At 41.1% G+C, this 25100-nt stretch overlaps 1 protein-coding gene across 2 annotated transcripts in view; it reads right to left on the bottom strand.

The window, feature by feature from the left end:
• COL8A1 (collagen type VIII alpha 1 chain) overlaps window positions 1-25100 on the bottom strand; it is a 96141-nt gene that overhangs the window by 25079 nt on the left and 45962 nt on the right. The window contains exon 3 of one of the 2 annotated variants that reach the window (XM_054163845.1): window positions 11566-11681. The exons of the other annotated variant lie outside the window; for it this stretch is intronic. The gene's annotated coding sequence lies outside the window, so the exon portion shown is untranslated. The remainder of the gene's footprint in view (window positions 1-11565; window positions 11682-25100) is intronic. 2 annotated transcript variants of the gene reach the window in all.

Below are 25100 nucleotides of genomic sequence, written 5' to 3'. Positions count from 1 at the left end.
AATTGAATTGTCTTGTACAGAAATGCAGTGGTGCCATCTTTCTTCCCCCCTTGTAATTGTACTATAGATGATTTGCAAGAAAAACACAGTTTGGAGGTGAGCACCCTTTCAAATGCACATCTGTGGTGTTGCTCAGCTGCATGCTGCCAAAGGACATGCATCAGCAATGAGCTGAGGTGGCAGTGTCACACTATCAGATCCAGAAAAGCCAGCATTTTTTACTGCAGTTGCTATCTCTGAATGAGGGCTTGCTGCTCCGAATCAGGGTGGTGAAACAGGCACATGCTGAATGTTCACTGTTCCATAAGGTATTATGGGGGGGAGTAGGTTAGAAAATGCTAATTGTGAAACACTGTTCCTGCCTCCTATGAGGACGTGAGTTCCTAGAGAACTAAGGTAATATCTGGCTTACATTTTTCCCCAAAAGAATTCCTGAGGATAGGCTTAGACATACTAGTATCTGAAAAAGGCCAAAGGCAGATAATAAATTACCTGGCATCACTGAGTTAAATAATGGATTGGCTCCTGGCTCTCAGAACAGCTCCCATGTTGAACTTGAATCCCATCTGCTTACTCACATCATGGGACTATAGCGGGGGGGGTGTTGCAGAATTCTGGTTGTGAGTTCTGATCCAGTATGTCTGGACACCTTCACTCAAGCAGCAGGCTCATGTTTTAAAAGAATTAGAGATTTTTAAGCATGTGTGTGAGGTTGTACAAAACTACCACTGTGACCGTGGGCATGTCATTTACGGCACTGTTTTTCTTTTGTTCCTATGGAAAAGGCAGGCCTGATCCACCAGCCCCTACTTGCTCTCTGGATGTGTTGCTTACTATCACTCCTCAACTCCTACTTTTTGGCATGTTCTAACCCCTGCTCACAAGTTTCTTCCAGCTTGAGTATTACTTGGAGAAGGAAAGGAGCAATGAAGGGAAGCAAACCAACAGGCAGGAGAGTTTTTTGTAGTGTCTTAATGTCTCTCAGGTTACACACCTCATTCAGGACACTAGATCTAGAGCTCAGGACTCCAGACGAGGTCTGCAGTGCAGGAATATAGATAACTTGGCAAGCCAGCCTGTGGTGAACATCAAAATGGTGAAGCTTGACTGGCCAGTTGTACCCATGGTACCCATTTAAAATTAAATCTTTGACACCTCTGCAAAACATTTCAGATGCTTCTGGAACTGCTGTGTAGACATTGCCATGCTTTGCCAATATCCTTTAGTCACTCATTTGCAAAATGGGTTTGAAACTCCTTAGTTAGCTCTGAGTGATGCTGTAGGAAGTATGCAGAGTGTATTAATGAGAGCCATCAGTTTTGTTTTTCTTGTGCTCATGAATGTGTTACATTAATTTACAGAGAGAAGAAGCTTCTGGTGGCAGTAAGCTCTTTTATGTATTGTACTGTTTTTCACAGTCTCCAGTCCCTGCAGTTCATAAAATCATAGAACATCTTGAGTTGTAAGGAACCTTAAAGATCATCTAGTTCCAACCCCCCTGCCATGGGCAGGGACACCTCCTGTTAGACCAGGTTGCTCAAAGCCTCATCCAGCCTGGTCTTCAACACTTCCAGGGATGAGGCATTCACAACTTCTCTGGGCAACCCGTTCCAGTGTCTCACCACCCTCATAGTAAAGACCTTCTTCCTAATGTTCAGTCTAAATCTATCCTGCTCCAGCTTAAAAACATTGCCCCTTGTCCTATCACCCACCACAGGCACTTATAAAAAGTTCCTCTCTAGCTTTCCTGTAGGCCCCTTCTAGGTACTAGAAGGCCACTTTAAGATCTCCTGTCAGCCTTCTCTTCTCCAGGCCTGAACAAACCCAACTCCCTCAGCATGTCCTCATAGCAGAGGTGCTCCAGCCCTCTGATCATCTTTGTGGCCCTCCTCTGGACCTGCTCCAACAAATCCATGTCTGTCTTCTGTTCGGGGCTCCAGAATGGGATGCGGTACTCTAGGTGGGGTTGCACAAGAGCAGAGTTAAGAGGGAGAATCACCTCCCTTGACCTGCTGGCCATGCATCTTTTGATGCAGCCCAGGACACAGTTGGCTTTTTGGGCTGCCAGAGCACTTTGCTGTTCATGTGAAGCACCTCATCATCCATCAATGTCAAGTCTTTCTCTGCAGCTGACTCTTTACAGGTCTCTCTGAACCTCTAACTTTAAATAAAACCACACAGAGACCACTAGTCAGTCTTGATAAGCAGACACATTTATTGAGGTCTCTTCAAGATTATGAGACCCAAAAGAATACTTTCCTGAAATATATTTGTCAAGAAGATGAGCACTCAAGATAAATGATATAGTGGAGGCCAAAAAAATAAACTAAACCAAGACATTCCCCTCACATTGTTTGCTTAAGCAAAATCAGATGGATTTGTTTCTGGGGATCCCAGGACTGGAGGTGCTTTTTTATTCATGCTAGGTGACATATTTTTTTCCTGGCCTTGATTTTGTATATATCATAGTGTCCAAAGCAATTATTCAGGTCAGTTTTTCTACTTCAAACAAGCAAATTAGGACTATAGTTGCAGTTAATATGAAACCAGAGGTGCTGTCTCCAGTTTTTCTTAAATTCTCACTGTGTTACTTAAGTTCCAAGTCTATTGCTTCATCTGAATTCATTTCTTGGTATATGTAAATGCAATTAATTAACTCTACTCCCTCACAAACATCTCCTTATGCCTTTAATTACAACAGCTTTCAGGAACGTTTGCCTTCAGAGTCTATGATGCCATTAAGAGATGAAATAGTACTTTACAGTTAAAGGGACACACTTGGAAGTCTGGAGCACCTCTCCTACAAAGACAAGCTGAAAGAACTGGGGCTGTTCAGCCTGGATAAGAGAAGGCTCCGTGGTGGAAAGCCGGGGAGGGACTGTTTAGAAGGGCTTGTGGTTATAGGACAAAGAACAATGGTCTTAAACTGGAGACTTAGGTTGGACATAAGAGGGAAGTTATTTACAATGAGAGTGGTACAATGCTGGAACAGGTTGCCCAGGGATGTGGTTGAGGCCTCATCCCTGGAGACATTCAAGATTAGACTTGATGTGGCCCTGGGCAGCCTGATCCAATTTGAGGCATCCCTGCTGACAGCAGGGGCACTGGACAAGAAGACCTTTGAGGGTCCCTTCCAACCTGATGCAATCTGTGAATTTCTTTGTCTTGACATTATAATTTATCCCAAATTAGGTAACTATTTAGTGTGTTTTGGAGCCCCCTGAAATAAGCTTGCTTCTCTAAAATACCTATTTCTCTTTCAGTCTTTTCCAAGAAATGCTTCAGTCCTACAAAAAACCAAACAACATGCTTCACTTAAAATGAAATCAAACTATAAGAAGAAATAGGTCTTACTGGAAGGAAAATTTACAACCACCCTACATATTGTGAAAGAAGAATAAAATTTTAGTCCCTGATACTCATCTCTAATTAGTTATGAGTGTGATTTAGAAGAATCTGGAATAGAAGTTTAGATGAATCTGGGATAATATGACTGAGTAGAAACAGCAACTCTGTCTTGTTTGTAGCTAGTCCATCTCCTGAGAAACAGAAGAGCCTTCCTTACTGCCAGCTTTTCCAGTAAGGCATTCAGTGAGACTGTAAAAGTCTTGGGGAGAAGGAGGTGAAAAGGGTAAAGAAGCGCTGACCAAAAATTGCACAAGCCTGATGTGATTTAATCCATTATAAAAAAGAGTGTAATAAGGTCTGGAGTAATTGTTTATTTTAACTTCAGTTTTAATCATGTCATGCTGTAAGCAGCCCTGTTTGCTGTAGGAAGAACACAACCAGTGGCACCCACCTTCAGGCTGGGCTGCTCAGGCTGCAGCCTGCTTTTGGACCTCACCCGTTATGAGTTAATGACTAGGTAGTGCAATTGAGTGGGGAGAAAAGGGTGATGGAAATGAACCTCTGAAAGCAGTGGAAATACTGGGACTTGCATGGTTGTATAAAGGAAATACTGTTATTCCTAAGGAAAAGGTGCTATTTCTACAGCTATAATGTAAGACATTTTTCTCTCTAGCACCAAAGCCACACACTGGTATTCATCTAGGCTTAATGCAGACACTACACTTGGACATCCAGCGACAGTCAGCTCGTAGGAGCATACTGCAGCTTTGTAAGCTTTGTTTGGAGTTTTGTTAGATTCCCTCCTGCAGCCTTCAGTAGACAAAATGGGCTTGACATTTAAACCCCATCTTGTACATTTTTTCTAATCCCAGATACCATCACCATAACTATTTTGTGGTAATAATTGAAAGAGAACTACATGTTCATGTATCCGTGTTGGTAACCAGGGTGAAAACTGGACTGTTAGCAGGTATATTTATAAACTCAAGCATGCCAAGAATCAAATGTTGTAGCAGTGCCTCTGAAGATCCAATGTTTCTTACCCATGTAGATACAGATATTTAAATGCTGAAAGGTACTACAGACAATTCAAATGTCTATTGGATCAGTCTTTGATCAGTATGGAAACTGGTGTGAGTTGTAAGCACAGAAGTCTTGCTGCTGAAGCTGCCCCGTAGGTGGCGTGAGCCATCCATCCATCCACCCAAGCTCAGCCCCAGGCCTAACACTGCTGCTTCTTCACAAAAAGTCCCTAAATAACCCAAACATGTTTGCTTAATTGTCCTTTACATAGGTGCTATGGCCCCTGGTGGCAGGGGCACAACAGTGTTACACTGCCTTCAAGTCAGAACTATTATGTCATGATAAATGTTCATGGATATTTTGCTCTGATAAGGGTAAAATCATATCTTCAGACACAGTGCTCACCTGTGTCTTTGAGAGAGGAGTACCCTCTCTTCTCCCAGTCACTTTGGTGACCTACAAACTGCTCATTATAAACAGCATATTCCTGCAGTTGTCCAGGGAAGATGTGAGATAAGCTAAGCATTAACAAATCCCTTTCCCTTTAGCCCTTTCTGTCTTAGAATCATAGAATGTTTTGGGTTGAAAGGGACCTTTAGAAGTCTTCTAGTTCAACCTTCCTGCAGTAAACAGGGACAATTTAACTACATCATGTGGCTCGGAGTTTCATCCAACCTGACGAGGAGTGTTTCCAGGGCACCTGCTTCTGTGGCCAACCTGGGTCACCCTCATAGCAGAAAAAAGGTCTTCCTTATATGTAGCCTGAATCTCACTTTTTAGTTTAAAATCATCACACTTTGCCTTCCTGTCTTGCATCCCTTGTCTGTCAGAAGGGACTTTGTGTTCTAGCTCTTCCAGAGCTGTATCACATTGGAATGCTTTCCTCTGAGCACATCAAAACCTGCAGATTTTTCTGCTGGTGTGTAGAAAATGGTGAGCACCAGCCCTTTGCTCTTAATCTTTCTATATTTAGGGGAGAAAGGGAAAGAATTTGAGTGTTTCTGCAGTTCCTATGGAGTTATACCTCCCAATAGGGATCACATTTATTCCTGGCTAGGTTTAACCACATGTGTTTGTGTTTCACACCTGACCATGGTAGAAGGAGGTAACATGTATATTCAGGCACAAAACCACCAGTCTCAGGAAAGGGTATGAAGGAATATTTTGCACAGCAGCTGGAATAAGTATTCTGCCCAAGGTCAAAGGACAAGGTGTGAGAAGTATCCAAGCATCTATGACTAGAAATAGATCCCTCATGACACTGTCAGGTATGGCAGTGGAAGTTACGGAGAAAATCCCAGCGGGCCGCTCTCAGCATCTATAGGCACAACATAGGCTTTAGTGTTTGGCACTCATAGTGTGCACAACAATCTCCTAACGTGTAATCATGGTGAGATACACCAGGGGTGGCAAAGCTAGCAACAAAAAGAAAAACCTCATTTGGAAGATTAAGAGAATATGCTTTGCAAAAAATACAGACAACACCTGGCTCACTTACTGTGCTATTTTTACTGTTTAATCCCATTCATACTTCTAAGATATCTCTGAACATTCCAAGCCCAGGAGAGACACACTCAAAGATAAGATTAATATGGAAGTGTTTTTATCATTTGTTGCTTTAGCAGTACAGACCTGAATGTAATGATTGAACTTGATGATCTTGAAGGTCCTTTCCAACCACACTGATTCTGTGATTGGAAGTAGTGATTTCAGCCAGAGCTGAACCTTTCCTAAAGGAGATGTTATAGTAATATCCAGAGGAGAGAATGAACTCAAACAGCAGGCAAGTCTCATTTGGTTCAACTCCAGACTGTAGGGGGTTTCTCATAAAGGCATTTGATATTTTAATGTGACTGTAGGTTGGTTGGAAAAAGAGGAGCATAATTCATTGAGAATTAATATTTTAGGACTCTTCTTCATCATGCTAAATTCAGTACTGCATTTTCAGCAATAAAACTGCAGGCCACTTGGCCTAATTGAAGCTGGGTAAGCCTTTTAGCTTATCAAATGTCACATGAAAAAAATACCAGGCAAGTTGGGGCTGAGTAAGTGTTAAAGCTTGGTTAGGATGGCGTGTCCTCAAATGATGGTAGAATGCCAAATCCTGAGCTTCCTGTGCTCCTTCAGGCTAAGCAGGGATGCCAAGTATACAGAATTGGAAGCTGTCTATCATGGTTTTGTAATTTTTTTTTTTATTTGCTTGATACTGTGCAGACAGCAGTGACAAAATACCAAAAATGCTTGAAATCCTTATGACCTTTCACTGCAAACTGTGAACTTTGTCTGCTAAACTCAAGTTTCTGTTTACACTGTCAGGACAGGCTGCACGCTGTTGCCTTTTCTTTGCCTTTCCAGCTTGTAGTCTGTGAGGGACAGCTTCACAAACACTGCACAGGAGAAGGGACCTGAGCACATTCCAGACCTTTCACAGGTTCAAAATACTAAGTCTCCATGTTCTGTATTGCTTGAAAATAGATGTAATGCAAGTGCAGTGGCATGAAAAATGCTGTTTGCACCCAAAAGCAAGTATCCTACAGAAAGCCTTAGTTCTGCCATCAGCTGGGGGGGCTCACATGTTGTGCACCAATGCCATGCTGCAGCACTGGTGACCCCATTTATACCATCCCCCATTTACACCACAAATACACAGATGACTACAGAGTAAAGGGTCTAAACATGCATTCAGTACACTACTGCATCAGCTTCTCAACTGAAATATCCCTGATTTCAGCACGGTACTCCTAACATCCATCTGCAGCTTGTAAATCACAAGCTAGGCTGCTGCAGTGAACCAACACAGAGGACATTTCAGATGTACACAGTAGAAATTGTGAGAGAGAGCAGGGAGTAGAAAAGTGAGGGTGACTGAGCACTGGCATGGGTTGTCTGAGGAGGCTGTGGAGTTTCCATCCTTGGAGATGATTCAAAAGCCATTAGGACATGGTCCTGAGCACCCAGTCTAGATGTCCCTGCTTGAACAGGGGAACTGGACAAAATAACCTTCAGAGGTGTCTTTCAACAGCAACCATTGTGTGATTCTGCGAAATTGGTCCTGTGAAAGACTACTATGAACTGCAGTATTTGACAGTATTTATATAACATTTGCAGTTGAAAAAGGATATCCTTAACCTGTTACTTAAACCTAACAACTACATTGAACTCCTTTGAAAATAAATAGAGGCTTGAATTGTATAACAAATATTTTAGCTGAACTGTCATTATTAGCTGGGTAATTCTTCTGACTGGGTTTCAAATTTAATTTCGTTCTGTGGTAGCATTCCCTGAACTTTGCGAGACAAAGATATTAATAGAATTCTGTGCCTGAACTCCTTAGGGTCTAGAAAAATGTCATAAAAGGCAACATTTCCAGAGAGACTCCTGCATAGAAAATACACTGGTATTTCCTAAAGGGAGTTCACAAGGAATCATTACATTGACAAATAATGTCAATGAGCCTTTGGAAAGAAGACTGTTGACTTAGTGCCATTTCCCCCCCTGAACATGGCAGCTATGGAAAATGTGTGCAAAACATTTGTGAAGTGCTGACTGCAGCTATATGCACTGGTTTCCCAAATCATAAAGGCACATTGTTCTAGTCTTCCATGAGCTTACTGTTAGCAGTAGAAAGGTCTGCTGCATACTGGCTTGAGGTCGCTTTTCAGCAACCTTGAGTTAGCTACTTCAGTTTGCAAACAGGCAGCCACTGAGTATCACCAGTTAAAGCACTACCAATGAACTTGCTGCCAAAGACCAGAAGTGAGTACATGTGTGCACATGAGGTTGTCTGGGCAGCGGGGGACTAGAGAAGCAGAGAATTTAACGAGCAGCAGGTTGTTCAGGTCTTTGCTTTGCACAATCTGGGATCGTAAACTTGTCATCGTGGTTTCAAACAGCAAGCAGGAGGTATCCGTGGAATATCCCCAACTCTAATGATTTGTGGAGGCAAGCTCATCTTGTTCTTTTTCTGTGTTCTTCTGCACTAGAGCTTTATGTGTCAATTATCAGGACAAAAGCCCTAAACAAGCCCCTCTTCTTTAAAACACAGACGAAAGCAACCATTGGGTTTATTCACAATAATGCTCAGATTAGTTAAAGAAACCACATTCACCAACGGGAAAAGAGAAGTCAATTTCTAAGCTATTGAATAACACTGCTGTGTTTGGAAAGGATTTTTCTTTTGTAATTCCCCTTTAATTTCCTCTCATCCAGAACTGCTGGTTTTCATGAGTGACTAAAGGAGTCTAGCAACTGACTCCTGTAAAATCAATGGTCCTGGAAATGTAAGGTAACATTTCCATAAACACTGAGTAATTTGAGGTTTAGGTTCTACTAAAAATCATTCAGGACGTCCAGCTCCCCAAGTCAGACAGGGAGAAAGCAGACCAGTAAACCAACCACTCTCAGGGATCAAATGGAGGAACATAAAGTACACAAAAATGAGGAGGAAACTGAGGACAGAGAAGATGATGAGGTTAAAGAAGTTTATGCGCTGAGAGGCATAAAAGGCAGTTCAACAGGAAAAAGGATAGACATAGGGAGTATCAGACTATATAAACCAAGGCATTACTCTCAGTCGCTTGGGTTTGCTTTTCATTTTGAGGTATGACCTCAGCAAACCCACAGAAAATTGTATAACTTCATCACCTGATTCAATTCAGCACAAAGCAGTTGGTGGTTTGTTGGGGTTGTTTGTTTTGTTGTTGTTGTTGTTTGTTTTTTCCGTTCTGCTTCCTGATCAGATTAGAAAGTGCCTGAAATTAAACTGTGTGATCTGGTAACCTTTCTGAATAGTTTTGCTTTCTTCATTTCAATTGTCATTTCCACCTCCCCCGCTCCCTTTTCTTTTCAATTAAAAAGTGTTATTCAATTACCCCATTTAGGTGGGTAGGGACTACCACGGCACTGGGTAGAAAAGCAAAGCAATTTGAAGCGAGCTGGACATTCTGAGCACATTTTTTAAATGCCTTATTGCTTCAATAAAATAAACGTAAATCCCTCTGTCTGGCAATTACTTTCAGATGTTTGATTGTTTGTTTTTAAAGGACTGTCATATCAGCCATTTGGAACTGACAAGTCCTGTTTTGATTTCTTCACAAGTCTGCTCTAACCTCTGCTCCCTGCCGTATGTTAGGAACCACGTACTCATCTTCATTGTCTCCTGTATTTATCTTAATTTTGCTGTCTTTCACTTTATTAGAGGAAAAACTTAGAAGAGCTGATTGTGGCAAGATTTAGTTACAGGAAACCCAAAAGCTAAGCCTCAGTTTCAGCTGAGACAATTAGACTGTTGCTTTTGGTAGCAGCTCAGGACTTCTATTGGACTCAAATGCCTTTGAATTCTATCTGCCAGAGTGATGTTCATCTGAAAATTTTCGCTATTCTTGCTACAGATAAAGAGCTTTGTTTCCTTTTCATTTGGAGGATAAATCTATCCACTTCTGTATGTTTTCTGAAATTCTTTGCTATCCTTTGAAATAGAATTAAAAAAAAAAAACCAAAAAAAAAAACCACCAGAACTTTTACTTCTTTCTAAAGGATTCCACCACAACACCCCCCACACCCCTTTCCTCTATGTTTGTGAACTGCTGAGGACAGGTTTTTTCTCAAACCAGTTTTGCCACACGTGAAAAGTAACAGGTGCCAATTTGTAATTCCCATCTTAACTGTTGCTCTTTTCTGCCTAACAAGTATTTTTAATAGCTCCGATTACCATTTCGCCTGCTGTAGGTAAGGGACTCTGAAATACTGAACAGGCTTGACAAAGTGGTCAATATTATCGTGTGACACCAGAGGATCAAAAGGTTTGAAGACATTACTAATGCAAAAAGCTGTGTACAGTCTTTTCAATAACCTGTGTAGAAACTTTGCAGCCAGGTTATCAAAATCCACTGCCATTATTGGATGGATGTTTTATTGATAGGTGAATTGGGCTCTAAAACTTTCTTACAGGTGCTCTGGGCATATGTAAATATTAGCTGGGAAGTGGTTTATTCTGTATTAATATTTTGTGAGCTGGAGCCTTGGGCTATATTTTTTCTTTTTCTTCCCCATCCCCCTTATTTAAAAAAAAATATTCTTTCTTTCTTTTTGCTGTTTGTTCCTTTGCTCTTTTTCTTGTTAGGCTTGTGTAGCACCTGACACTGGGCAGGGCATGGCAACTGACACCGGGTGAACAATTATCAGGGACAGCTCTGGTGGCAAACGCTGCCAGAGGTCCTAATACCCTGGCACTGCACCAGCCTGCCCCAGTGCCCAGCGAAAGAAGCTCAGTGGACTCTCAGAGAGGGGTGTCTGCCAGGGCTGATGCTCTAGAGTTGTGTGTTTGTAGAGTTGTGTTTCTGTGATACTACTGGTTTCATTTCAGACAAATTGTGTAGGACTCCACCGCAAGAGAGAAACACGAGCCAGCACGGAGTTCATTCTCCTTAAAAGAAAGTCCAGAAAGTCCAAGGAACTGAAGTGATTCATTCTTAACATGTGGATTCTTTTAATTAGCTATCTAGAAACCAAAACAGAGTGCAGGACACTACTGCAATGCAGCTTCTTAAGCAATAATGCATTTTTGCTTCCAAAAGTCACACCTGATAATAAACAATAGTCATAGGCATAAGATGACTGTGGACACTATGAGCTAATGTCTAGTTGTCAGAAACTTTTCCATTAGGGCTCAGAATGATGTTTAACATATTATTCCCATTATTGAGCTAAACTAAACATTGCATTAAACATGGATTTCACAATGAATGTTACTGCTGTTTATCTGTACATGTGCATGCCTACTGAAGGAGACACGTGTACATCTGCATTTTGTATATCTAAAGCACATCAATAGCTCTTCCCAGCACTTATTCTTTCCTAACCATAAAAAATAGCTTTAAAACATTCTTTAGACAAACAGGAAATGCCAAAATTACATGTTCTCTCCTATTAAAGAATGGAGGATGACTGAAAGGGTAGTTTTCTTATATTACCTAGGGGAAAAAAAAAAGTGGTGCTGAGGATCATCACCAAAATTTATGTACCATATATTTTCCTACTCACAATCCAAAAGCTTTGGTGCATAGGAAATACTTGAATGACTTCACAAATCCTGTGTAGGTGATAGCTTTAAGAAAACTTCAGTTTTAAGATTTTTTGCTATGTTTTTGGCATTCTGGACAGCTCATTTAGAATTTCAAAGCTGGATATACTTACATTTAGATTTCAGGACAGGGCAGAAGGTGGCCAAGTTGTTTGCTCTTCAGTTTAAGGGACCTAGATCTCCTGACTGTGTTCAGCCTGTTGTTACTTTGTTGGTTTTAAGTTGGTCTCTAGGGGGAAAAGAAGAAATGTGTGAGCATGTTATCCTGTTTTAAAAACTGAAGTATTAAGGAATATTGCCCAAGATTTTCAAACATAGAGGCTTAACATAGTCTTTTAACTTCATGTTCAAGCTTCTTATTCAAGGTCTACTGTTCAGAAGTATGACAGCCTGGCAACTCATTCACTTTTGAGTAGCCTTTTTAGTTGCTCAGTACTTGTGAAAACTGATGTAGCAGTTTGAATATGAACTAAAAATCCTAGTGTTTAGTATTTTTGTTGGCAATCCTGTGATAATCATGCCATAAATCAAACTGTGGGTTTGGATTTCAAGAAAAAGTGCCTCAGGCCTTGTTCCCACCCTTCTACAGAGACACTGCATAGCTTTTTCAGATCACTATAAAGTTATCAGTTTGAAGGACAGCTGAAAAACTTTTACTCAATCTCATCTTTCTCTACATGTATTGCACCCATGAAAATGTGCACACAAACCCTTTTATCCAACATGCAGTTTAAAGTCATTATTTCTCAAGCAGCTTGGTTTGATATGAAGTGCTTGGAAACACAAATCCCCAAGTGTGATTTCACTCAGACTGAGAGGATGCTAACATGGGGAGGCACAGGCAATGCTAATGTCCTACTAAATACCAAATATGCTCATCTGTTTTGTAGGCTTATCACTCTCACTTGATCATCTCAGAGGTCCTTTCCAGGCTGGATGATTCTACAGTTCTGTGACTACCCCCTCTTTCATCTGAATGCCACACCTGGGCTATTTTAGGGTCTCTCTCTTTCAAATCTAACAAAAGAATTAATTAACTTTTTGTCAAAACAATACATTTTCACAAAAGAAGCTTGAATCTTGTAGACAAAGGAGCATTTTCTGCCAGAAAGAAGATCTCAAAATATCAGCCCATGTGCCTCCAGAGTCATTGTTACCAACCAGCCTTTGAGCTTCTGGTCACAGAATGGTTTAGGTTGGAAAGGACCTCAAAGATCATCTAATTCCAACCCCCCTGCCATGGGCAAGGACACCTCCCACTAGACCAGGTTGCTCAACATCTCATCCAGCCTGGCCTTTTTTATAGAATTTGGGAGCTGTCACAAGATGGCAGCCAGGTGGGTGCCTTCCTTACAAAGACCAGAGCCCTCACACAAAGTAATAGGCAGCTTTCCAGTCCCTTTGGTTTAGATTAGTAGCTTTGAATAGTTAGTAAAATGGAGAGCTGCCAGACTGAAAGGGATGGCAAGGGACTGTGCCTGTGTCTGGGGAGAGGGATTAGTCATTTCAGCCAAACAGCTCATTCCTGCCTCCTGTTTGTACCATCCATGCTGCTGTTACTGCCTTCAGGGGATTAGAGAGGGTAAAGGAGTGCCAGTGTGTACCAGAGGGCCTCAGCACAGCAACAGCAATCACATCTGCCCTTTCTACCGCCAGCAGCAAGATTTCTCTGGCTTGAGGCCCTGGTGCTGGACTAGTTCCTGTCCTTTCAAACCAGGATTGACCCCTTCTTGGCAATCAAGAAGATACAGAAAAATGTGTAGATGATGATTGTGGAGATAGTGGAAGTGAAAGCCTTTGGGTGTCCTGCTTCTGGGAAGGAGATGAAGGGAGGAAAAGACATGATCTAAAGGAGGAGAGCCATCTGTAAAAGCAGAAAAGGTGCTCTGTCCCTTCACAACCTCCAAGCACAGCATCTCCTCAGTCTTCAGAAAGCTCCTATTACATCACTGACACAGTCCTCATCTTTGCCTGTGATGTGCTGGGCCACCTCATTTAAACTCTAATAATTACCTAGAAAGGTTGGACCAGATGATCCCTGAGGTTCCTTTCAACCATTCCTAAGAGGAAACTTAAGCATCAGATTTCCTGCTTGGTAAAGTTTAATTTAATTGCTCTGCTTTTAAGAGTGACTTCGTGCAAACCTGTAGCTGAAAAGAGAGTTTGTTTTCTGTGTAATAAATCTTCAAATACAGTAAGGTGGCATGCACTCTCCTCTCCCTTTCCACTCTGCTGCTTGCACGTATTAACTGGCTGTGGAAAATAATGTTTTGTGTTTGCAATTCAAGTGATGAAACACAATAGCAGAAAGGCAGAAAATTACTATATTCTTTCTCTTAACACAGGAACAGCATGACCACTGGTTAATTTAAGTAGTCAAGTAAACATAACTTCTATTTTAAGCATGTACTTCAGTCCTGTTGATTCAATATTCAGTTTAAATGCAAATTTGTTTTGCACTGAACTGGGTCTACTTAGTAAAATACTTCAGTCTGTTTGAGGGAGAGAAGAGGAATCTGGTTAATTGCTCAAAATACTTTTGTATCAAAATCACTGCTCTACTTATTGCCTGGGGTATTTTCTAGTGACTTTATTACAATTTTGTGAGAGAGAACTACTGTGGAACAGAAGGCTGGTCTGGAGAAGTCATAGGAATATGTAGACATAATTATAACATCCTCTTTAATATCTTCATGGTGATGATCTGGATGAAGGGATTGAGTCAGTCATCAGCAAATTTGCAGATGACACCAAGTTGGGAGCAGATGTTGATCTGTTAGAGGGCAGAAGGGCTCTGCAGAGGGACCTCGACCAACTGCACAGATGGGCAGAGTTCAACAGGATGGCATTCAACAAGTCCAAGTGCTGGGTGCTGCACTTTGGCCACAGCAACCCCAGGCAGAGCTACAGGCAGGGGTCAGAGTGGCTGAGAGCTGCCAAACAGAAAGGGACCTGGGGGTGCTGACTGACAGCTGCCTAAACATGAGCCAGCAGTGTGCCCAGGTGGCCAAGAAGGCCAATGGCATCCTGGCCTGCATTAGGAATAGTGTGGCCAGCAGGAGCAGGGAAGTCATTGTGCCCCTGTACTCTGCACTGGTTAGGCCGCACCTTGAGTACTGTGTCCAGCTCTGGGCCCCTCAGTTGAAGAAGGACATTGAGACTCTTGAATGTGTCCAGAGAAGGGCAACAAGGCTGAGGAGAGGCCTTGAGCACAAGCCCTATGAGGAGAGGCTGAGGGAGCTGGGATTGTTTAGCCTGGAGAAGAGGAGGCTCAGGGGAGACCTCATTGCTCTCTACAACTACCTGAAAGGTGGTTGTGACCAGGAGGGGGTTGGTCTCTTCTCTCAAGCAACCAGCACCAGAACACGAGGACACAGTCTCAAGTTGCACCAGGGGAAGTTTAGGCTCGAGGTGAGGAGAAAGTTGTTTGCCATTGGAATGTGCTGCCCAGGGAGGTGGTGGAGTCACCATTCCTGGAGGTGTTCAAGAGGGGCTTCGACATGGCACTTGGTGCCATGGTTTAGTCATGGGGTCTGTGGTGACAGGTTGGACTTGATGATCTTTGAGGTCTTTTCCAACCTTGGTGATTCTGTGATTCTGTGAAATAGTACTCTACATAGAATTTCCTAAGCTCTATCACAAAACATTGACATCCTGGAACTGCCATTTGCCATTTCAAATACCAGCTTTCCAAGCATAATTAGTGTTCTTGTGAATGTTTCAGTATCAAATTTGGGACTCACTTTGGACAAGCCAGTCCTCAGACTCTGCTTTCCCCGCCCCTATTTATTATTTCCTTTTCCAACATTCCAGGAATGACAGCTGTGATATTTAAAGCTAAGAAATTGTGAATTGAAATAGCAGGTTTAAAAGTATTTATTACAGTTAATTACAATATATGTAAGTTGCTTTCATTTCTAATTCACTCTTTTCTCTTGACATTGTTCCTTTTTTACTTGCTTAAAATACCTATGATGCCCATCCTCCCTCACACAAAACACCCAAACACTTTTACATAACTTTGCTCTAGGACACACAAAACAGAGGAGAGAGGATATGAAAATTACTTATGACAGATGAATCACATTAATATTTTGTTCTAAGCCATGAGAAAAATGAGACGCAAGGGGTGGGGAGGCGGAACAGATCAAACCCCTCTGTGCTTTCTGGTCCAAACCCACAACTGTCTATTGAGGTGCAAAATGTTCTTTTTTCAAATAAAGTGTGAGAAAAGCACAAAGATTTTTGTACTCCGAATGCTGGCAGCACACAATGTTGCAAGTCTTTCCAACATTTTGAGACATTTTGGAATCGTAACCAAACCTTTTAAGCAACAGTGAGGTGAAAACATTTTTGTAGTCCTTTGCCAAAAAATTAAATAAAATTATTTTTGTTTAAAAAAAAAAAAAAAAAGTGTCCCAGTTGGTTCAGAAATGGTGTGCCAAGTTTCTACAAGTGGCTGATAATAAAAACAGAAGCAGGGGAGGTCATGACATCCTCCTGCCTTTTTTTTTTAATTCCCCCTAGCGTAGTAAATTCAGAATGATTCAGATAAGAGTCCTGTTATCTTCACCAGATTTCTGTGCTGCTAAGAAAATCTTGTATATTCTGTCTTTGAAGAGAATAATTCTGACTGCCTTTTACAGGTGCATGTACTGGCTCTGCATGTCAAGTGGATGGAAGTGTGACCAGGCAGGATGAGTGTGGTGATTCTCCCTCTCTCCTCTGCTCTGGTAAGACCCCGTCTGGAGAACTGCATCCAGTTCTGGGGTCCCCAACACAAGAAGGAAGTGTAACTGTTGGAGCAGGTCCAGAGGAGGACCAGAAAGATGATCAAAGGGCTGGAGCACCTCCCCTCTGGGGACAGGCTACAAGAGTTGGATCTGGTCAGTCTGGAGAAGAGAAGGCTCCATGGATCTTCCAGTAAGTGATTGGGGCCTACAAAAAAGCTGAGGAGGGACATTTTACAAGGGCTTCTAGTGAAAGGATGAGGCACAATGGCTTTAAGCTGGAAGAGTATAGATTTAGTCTGGATATTAGGAAGGCATTCTTTACAGTATGGGTGGTGTGACACTGGAACAAGTTGTCAAGGGAACTTTGAATGTCCCCTCCCTGGAGGTGTTCAAGGCCATGCTGGACCAGGGCCTTGAGCAACCTGGTCAAGAGGAAGGTGTCCCTGCCCATGGTGCGGTGGGTTGGAACCAGGTGGTATTTAAGGTCCCTTCCAACTCAAACCATTCTATGATTCTATGAAGCATTGTCTTGCTTCCTGTTTAGAGGGCAGTTGTCATGTTGAATAGGTTCACAGAAGGTTGCCACTCACTATTAGACGTAAGATGAAGCATTAATCACTCCATCTGATGAGATCAAGTAATATTGTCTGTAATTCAGCTCACTGCTGGGTTAATAAGGTATTCTGTTTCCTAAAACCTAAGTATTCTCAATTTTTTCAGTCATTCTTGACCTAGCATGCAACAGAGAACTCAAGTCAGCAGCTCATGAGCAGATGAGTGCTTTAATATGGACCTGAGAGACAATACAGCCAGCCAGGTCCCAGTTCAGGAAAATATTTCAGTGAGGAGGGATCTAAGCATGCATGTAGAGATGTGCATTTGCAACTCTATGAGTAAAGTTTGCAGAATTAGTCTAGAGGATTGAGTGGCAATGGCTTCAAACTAGAGAAGAGCAAATTTAGATTGGATGTTAGGAACAGGTTCTTTACCATGAGGCTAGGGCAACACTGGAACAGGTTGTCTGGGGAGGTGGTTGGGGTCTCATCCTTGGAGATATTCAAAATGAGGCTTGAGAAGGCTCTGGGCAGCCTGATCTACTTGAGGATGCCCGTGTTTACTGCACAGGGGGTTGGATTAGATGACCTTTGGAGGTCCCTTCCAACCCAGATCATTCTACAAAGTCGAGCAGTATTTCTCCTCGTGACAGCAGTAGGTAAGTGCTAGCTCTGCATAGTGTCTTTTTCTTTTTCTTTTCTGCTCTTCCAGCTAATAGCAGGGGCCCTGTTTCTAACTAGTCCCCATGAAAATCTGTCTCATAACAAAAGTAGCTGTGCACACTTCATTCTGTTGTGCTGGGCTGGTTTTATGCCACTTTTTCGTGCCATGTAGGTAGAGTTTGAATACGGAAAGTGAGCAGGCAATTCATGGAAAATCAACATGAAGGATTAAGGAGGAAAATTTAAGAACTAAATGTGTGGTCCTAGCCAGACAATTCCTGTGGACTTCATTCAGAGAAATACATGGCTAAGTAATTGGGATCCAGCACAATGCTTTGAATACCTACTTGTAAAGGTCTTCCCTTAAGCCAATAAAAGCAAGTTCTTCTTTTTTCTCCATTTTTAATTTGCCTCATCATGCCTAAGGAATTTTTTCTGCCTCCTCCATTTATGCAATACTTTGAACTTATTCTATAGGTATAAAAAAAGCATTTCTTATCATCCATCAAATGTTAGTAATTTGATTCTTTATGGTCAATTGTTGATTCTTTATGATTAGGCTATCATGGTGTAATTGTAACTTGCTTCCAAACAGACACAGTTGTTGCACTTCAGTGTATTCCATGAAAATCCAGCCATTTAGGTTTTGTTTGCCAGGCAACACATGAGATACTTGCCTTGAGGTAAACACAGGCACTGGGTAAGGACAGGCCATTTCTTTGGTGACACTGGAACTATCACAAAACACATTTGTTGTTAATAGTGGCTCATAACTATGATAATCTTCTCAGGCTTTTCAGTCAAAGCAATTCCTACAAAACCACCTCCACAGAGAAGGTTTGTAGAAGCATGCAATTAAATGCTTCTGAGTGCCAAGGAGATTATAGGGAGGTATTATTGGTCCAGACAGAAATTTTGCCAGGCCTTCAGGACAGAATTATGTATCACTGCATGTTTCTATACCATGAACTTGGAAAGAATTTCAAATTTGTGATGAAATACAAGCTCTGTTAAGACTACTGAATTTCTGTCTTGAAATTTTTCCTCATTCTTACTAATATATACCAAGATTTGCTAGTGCCAGCCAAGACAGCAAGCATTTCTGGGAGAGGCACCTGTGAAAGGAAACAGTAGATATAAAGTGTGTAAATGGTCACATGGTGTAATTGTAACAGGTTAGTTATGACTGCCTCTTGAAAACAAAAAAATGAAACAAACAAACTAGGGGAAAAAAGTAGAAAAAAGAAAAGTACACTTTCCAGTGCCTTATTGCTGCCAATCTCAACAAATCAATGCTTTATCCATTCTGGAATTTTTATCAGATTAGTCTCATGTTGTAAGGAAAATGAAGTGAAATGCACATTTTTCATAGAATCTAATAAAAAGTCAGAGCACAGAACTTGCAATGACCAATGTGCTCTATTTACCACAGGCATAGGTAGTGTTCCTCACCCAGATTGGCATCAGCCAATTCTTGCTGCTTTGTTTGCTTGGCTAAGGTCCATGAACCACAGCACATCCTTTTAAATAAATTGCCTTTAAAAACCTAAGTGACAGTTGTAAGGACTGTGCTAACTTCATTTGAAATGACTGTTCTAAACACCATAAACATAATAATGATGACATATTAGAACAGAGAACAACCCTGACTGTCATCTGCATACTCTACATGGGCAGAATCAAACAAAGAAATGGAAGTAAATTCTCTCCTCCGTTGCTGACACCCAAGTAACTGAATATTGGAGACACTTCATCTCTGATCTTTGGCAAACAGAAAAAGCTGAATGGAGGCACCAATGCAGTTTCCCTGTTGGCATTACAAAATCTCACATTATGAAGGAAAAACAAAACTTTCTTGTTCAAGTTTCTAGAGCCCTGAGTTGATAAAGTAATTAAAAATGTATCTTATTTATGTTTGAGAGTATTTAAATGTTATAGATTGAGTTATGTACATGATTAGTTTATTTGCTGAATCAGGGGCTTAAATTAAACTGGTGGAAATGTGCCCATACCTAGCAGAGTGTAAAGTATCAGCTGCAGAGAAGCACTGGAATTTTTTTCTTTCAGCATGCATTTTCTGTTAAGTAAAATCAGACCAATTAAGCATACTTAGGTGTGTGCTTTCTGCTCAGATTGGGGTGAAGAATTTAAAAGGAAGGTCTACCAGTAGTAATGAGAAAGTAGAAATGTTATCTTTGTATATTTCATCTTAAAGAGAAATGCTTAGGGATTTATAGAGCATATAATGCCACCCTTGGAAATAAAATGTTTCTGTGGATTGTAAGTATGACCTCCCTTTCATCCCCCTTAGGGATTCATGCTGTTTGTTGTCCATTCCTTTTAAGGCAAGATTTTAGGAGTTTCCCATTACAGGCAAGCGGGAGAATTCCTTTCCCTGCTAATATAGTACCCAATAAGCTTATGCTAGTGGCTTATTTGGTCATCATTACAGTAGTACTTAAATATTCACATACTAATCTTCTCAGCACCTTGTAAGATAGAGAAGAGAAACTGCTCTAAATTTGTGGCTGGTATGAGGCTGAATCCTCACCTCTATGTTGGCTATGAGGTGTCTAAGAGCTGTGGGGCACAGGAAGGAGATATTCCCTGCCGTAGGGTAGTGCCTTAGTGAATCACTTTTCCTTTCTACAGAAATATGAAGCCTTTTGCAGGACCAGCAGCACAAACGCTGCTTGTGTTTGAAGAACTCATGACAAATCCCACAGCTTGACCTGTGTGTCACTTGGGATATGTCCTGTGATCTCAGCCAGATCTCATGTTCCCCTACCCCTTTCCTCCCTAAACCCCAAAAGCACAGCCTGCGTTTTTCCAAGCTCTGAATTATTTTTATCTTAGGAATGTCATTAGCTAATTAAAACTTAACATAGACTGTGTTTCTACCATGCTTGGAATTTCCATTCCAAAATTTCATCACTTGATGTGATTATGTAGGTGGTGTTTATGCATGTGACTGTGTTGGACTCCCAGCAAATTAATGGCTTTAAAGAGACAGCAGTTACAAAGTGGGACAAGTTAGAAATAATGCTCAGATGTCATGCATGATAATGAAATACACATTTCACATCTCACTGAATGCTTTTAATTAATAAAACAGGCTGGTGGGAATGAGGACATTAACTAATGACTTTAAAAGAAGCATTTTTCTCCAATTTATACCAGGAGAGAAAGCACAAGCACTGCAAAATATGAAAAGTACTTTGACTTAGCTGAAGTCCTACAGACAGTCTAGACTCTGATAAAACATATGGATAGAAATATAACTAAGCAGAGATTCTGGAAATAATTCAGCTATAAAAAGCTACAGGATACCAGGGTTTGATGAATTCTTGAGACCATTCTATAATGAATAAAAACATGTGTTAAGGCCAGTTCTAAGGAAAGATAGCTCTTCTGAGCTGGACAGAAAGATTTTGTTGATAAGAATCCTAACACTTCTGAAATTATGAAGCTGTGTAGCAAGTACACATCCTGAATAAAAATTAATTGTAAGACACTGGCAAAATTTGGGCCAGCAGATTGGAAATAATCCTCTCAGCTATAAATCAGGTGTGTGTCACTTTAAATTAAATAAGAATGAGCCCATAATGGTATTAGTTGATTGATTTCATTTTACATATTCATAAATGTAAAACTGGGTCCAGTGTCAGCCTTTTCTGGCAAGAAGGATTTGATGGAGTAGGGAGGGATTGCCTGCACCCAAACTGTTCTCTATATTATAGCTATCTGAATGTGGCAATAGCACATCTCTGTTCTGGAGTTCACATTGTAATTAGTAGCAAAATCAAGATTGCTTGTGTGTGGAAGAACAACTCAAGAAGGTAATCTCTCTTTCTTTTACCCCTAGTATTTAAAGCTGCATTAATTTGAATTCATATGCTATGTCCGTTATAAAACCATTTTCTAGGTGAGTTCCACCCTTCTTCTGTATGATAGCAGAGTGACACCACAAAGTGATCTATCTATACAGTTTTAACTTCCAAGGTATGTCTAGCATTGCCTGCAGATATTACATATGTTAGAAAAGAAATCTGTTCTGTGTTTCCATATCTTAAACTGTTGAGAGTTTAACAGATGTAAACACCTTCTCTGGTTTCCAAGTCATAAGGTGATGGGGAATTCCTAGACACTTAAATATTATAATTGATATTTTTGTGGGATGATCCCAGATGCCATGTTCAGAAGTGGTAGTCTAAACCTATATGGGAGCATGGACCAGAACAAGAGGACACAGTCTCAAGCTGCGCCAGGGGAAGTTTAGGCTCGAGGTGAGGAGAAGGTTCTTGACTGAGAGAGTCATTTGCCATTGGAATGTGCTGCCCAGGGAGGTGGTGGAGTCACCATCCCTGGAGGTGTTCAAGAGGGGATTGGACGTGGCACTCGCTGCCGTGATTTAGTCATGGGGTCTGTGGTGACAGGTTGGACTTGATGATCTTTGAGGTCTTTTCCAACCTTGGTGATTCTGTGATTCTGGGATCATCATGTGGGAACTGGAAAAATGCCATCCCTTCTTCCTTCAAAACTTAATCAATGCAAATGAGAATATAAAATTATATTCCACAGCACCTGGTTAGTGCCTTTCATTTCTTAATAGTACAAGGTTGACTGGGATAAGTTTTAGGTCTGTCAAGCATTAACAAGGTGTTTCATATCTTAGCAGGATAGCTGGCATGGTGAGTGGATGCCATATTTGGCTGTGATAACAGTAAAAGAAATTATATTCTGACTGTAATTTAAACCTGGACTTGAATAGGACAAGCTATGATGAAGAATGGTGGGTCACACTGCAAATCTGACTGATAGATGTAACTGTTAGAAATCAAAACTAGCAACTGAATTCCACATCCTATTTTTATATCACTATTTCCAGCTGACTTTCTACTGGGGAAAGAAGCATAAAATTTCTGAGTATAATGGGGTGACTCTGACAAGGAAGGGTGGGAAATGGGATATGCTTAGACTCCCAAAAAATGACCCAAGAGAAAATGAATCTTTCATTCTTCTAAAATGAGCACTTCTTTGAAGAAAGACAGAAATATATCCTTGTGGGCTGCTTTTTCCCAAAGATGAAATATTCATCAATCAGATGTATGAATTCTTGCAGAGATCACCAGCTTAGTGAACATAAATGCCTCTAGCAGAAGCTGTGGAATGTGATGATTTTAAGAATCAATGTATCACTTACGTGGTAGATCCTGTTCTGAGACTGAAGAAACAATAGGGGTGAATTGGGCAGAACATGTAAAGACATGTAGTCAGCTTATCTTCAGGAGCTTATGAGCACATGAAAAATAGTCTTGTGAGATAAAGGGTGAACAGCAGTCGCATCAGCCAGCAGGCAAGTCATCTAAAAGCTCTGTGCTAATGTCTCTCCGTCTGCAAAATGATTATATTAACAGCTACCTACCTCGTAGTGGGAGCTGGAAGAGCATAATTAACGTGTGTAGTTATTTAAAGGTCTTGGGTTGAGCGCTGTGCTAGAGGTCCAAAATATTTGTTAATGTTATTTTTCCTATTCTCAACTGCTCTGCTTACATGTTTGCGACCTGCCAGCACAGGAACCTACTGAATGCAATGCGGTATTGGACACTCTACCAAATGAGGAGCTCAACAGCATAAACAATAGTCCTACTTGGCAGGGTGCTTTGGAAGATCCACCCGTGTTAAAGCTTTACTGCAACTCTTTGGCCATACAGAATACAAATCAGCTTCAATTAATGATTCTATTAGCTCCAAAGCCACTAAGAAGCAGAGAGCTAAAGTCTGGAATGGAGCCAGGAATTCACTCCAGCAGCGTGCAATCTCATTTGAGCAGATGTCACAACGTCCCCCTTGGACTGAAAGCTCTGTCTGAGCCAGAAAAAAAATACCTTTTTAATAAGCCAGATAATAAGGCCAATGCTGGCATTTGGAAGTACTAGCAAAGACACCTGCTGACAGTTGGAAATAAAAGCAATGGCACCTGCTAGACACAGAAAGGGGAGAGGTGAAATCTGATCCTTATTTAAGTCAAGGGAAGTTTTGCCATTTACTTCACACATGCCAGAATTTCTCTTCCATGATTACTGATCTCTCTGTGTGTCTCCAAGGTTGTGAGTAGTTTATGAAACTTCTATACACAGACAGATGTCCATAACGTCAAATAATAGAGATGTTGAGATACTGACAGAATATAATTAGCATCATAACTACCTAGTAGAAAAAAATGGATAGATGACACTTTGCACTTAAAATGGATTGCTTCCAGAGTTTGATGTCATCACACATCAAAGCCATAAACCAGACCATTCAATGGCATTAGTGGTTGATGAAAAGCACTTTCAAATGCTTAGATGATTTGTAACTTCTAGTGGTGGGACATCGATCTTTGATGGGTGATCTTCTAGTCATGGGACATCAATCGATCCCTTCCAACCCAATGCACACTGCTATACTATGATTGTCCAGGAATCTGGGGAGCAGAAAGAATTCCTGTGCATTCATTTTGTGCAGTAAACAAATTGCCTGACTTCTCTTTACATTTGTGCAAATCCATGGACTTTGACAGAGATCAGAAAAAAATTTGTCCAAAGCAAGCTCTGAGGAGAACCAGCTCTGGGTTTTGATTGTGTATTTTGCCCAGTGTCTCTTTCTTCCTAAGTATTCTCGTGCGATCAGTGTCTTGTGTCTACATTTTTTCCCCCTTGAAATTGTATCTAAAATGTGAAGCTTTTAGTAACTTGACAATAAGACCTCTGCAGCTGAGTCTGCTAAAATACCCCTGATAATTCTCTACAGGGAGCGAATTTGCATGCAGGGTTTTGAGTATGCTGAGTGAATATTTCTGTTGAAGTAGTATCTTCCAGTAAAATCCCAGAGTGCTTGTTCAAGAGGCTGGGTTTACAGATCATCTTTCATAAGCTGAAAGCAAAAAAAAAAATTATAGACTGGTTGTGTGCTTCCAGTGTATATATCATCAACCCAGCACACAGACACATGTGAGGATTTTATGCGAAGCCTGGACAGGAGCCTGACATCTTATTTTAAACCTTGTGCATTAAGTATTAACCTGCAGCAATAGGCACAGATCACAGACAAGAAAAGCAGTGAGAAGGCACTATTGAGCTGTTCTTACCTATGCTCCCTGCAGAAGAGCATCTAGTTGCTTTGAGGTGGCATGACTAACACCCTGCTGAAATATTAATGTCTGCCCTTGAGAATACAAGCCTGAAAGTTTCAGGTGGAAGAGTCACACAACTCCCTTCCTACGTAAGGGTCAGCAGCTAGGATTTATCCTTCTGGTGCTTCAGCATTCATTTAAAACTGTCAATACCATCTGTTCATGACTATGATCTCTAGGTTCTCTCTTTGTTTCTGGCTGAAGATGGAGAGATGCTGGACAAGTTCCTGTGTAACCTGATATAGGGGCACCTGCAAGGAGTTTGGACTAGATGGTCTCTGGAGGTCCCTTCCCCTTCCATTCTTTGTTTCTATGGAGAAACTACAGTATCTGCTGTACTTCTACTAAAATTCTGGGTTTGGATGATCTCACAGTGTACTGAACAATACCAGGGAACTTACAAGGGACTTACTTTTTGGTGATTAAAGCAGAATGAAAGTTTGTGTTCACATGAGGAATAGTAACTGATTTGCCTGAAAATTTCTTTCAGAATGACTGTTGTAAAGTGGTTCTACCATCAC

Source organism: Dryobates pubescens, chromosome 8, assembly GCF_014839835.1.
Source record: "Dryobates pubescens isolate bDryPub1 chromosome 8, bDryPub1.pri, whole genome shotgun sequence".
Taxonomy (NCBI): Eukaryota; Metazoa; Chordata; class Aves; order Piciformes; family Picidae; genus Dryobates; species Dryobates pubescens.
The sequence above is the reverse complement of the archived record's forward strand: the minus strand, read 5'-3'. Positions and strand labels throughout refer to the sequence as shown.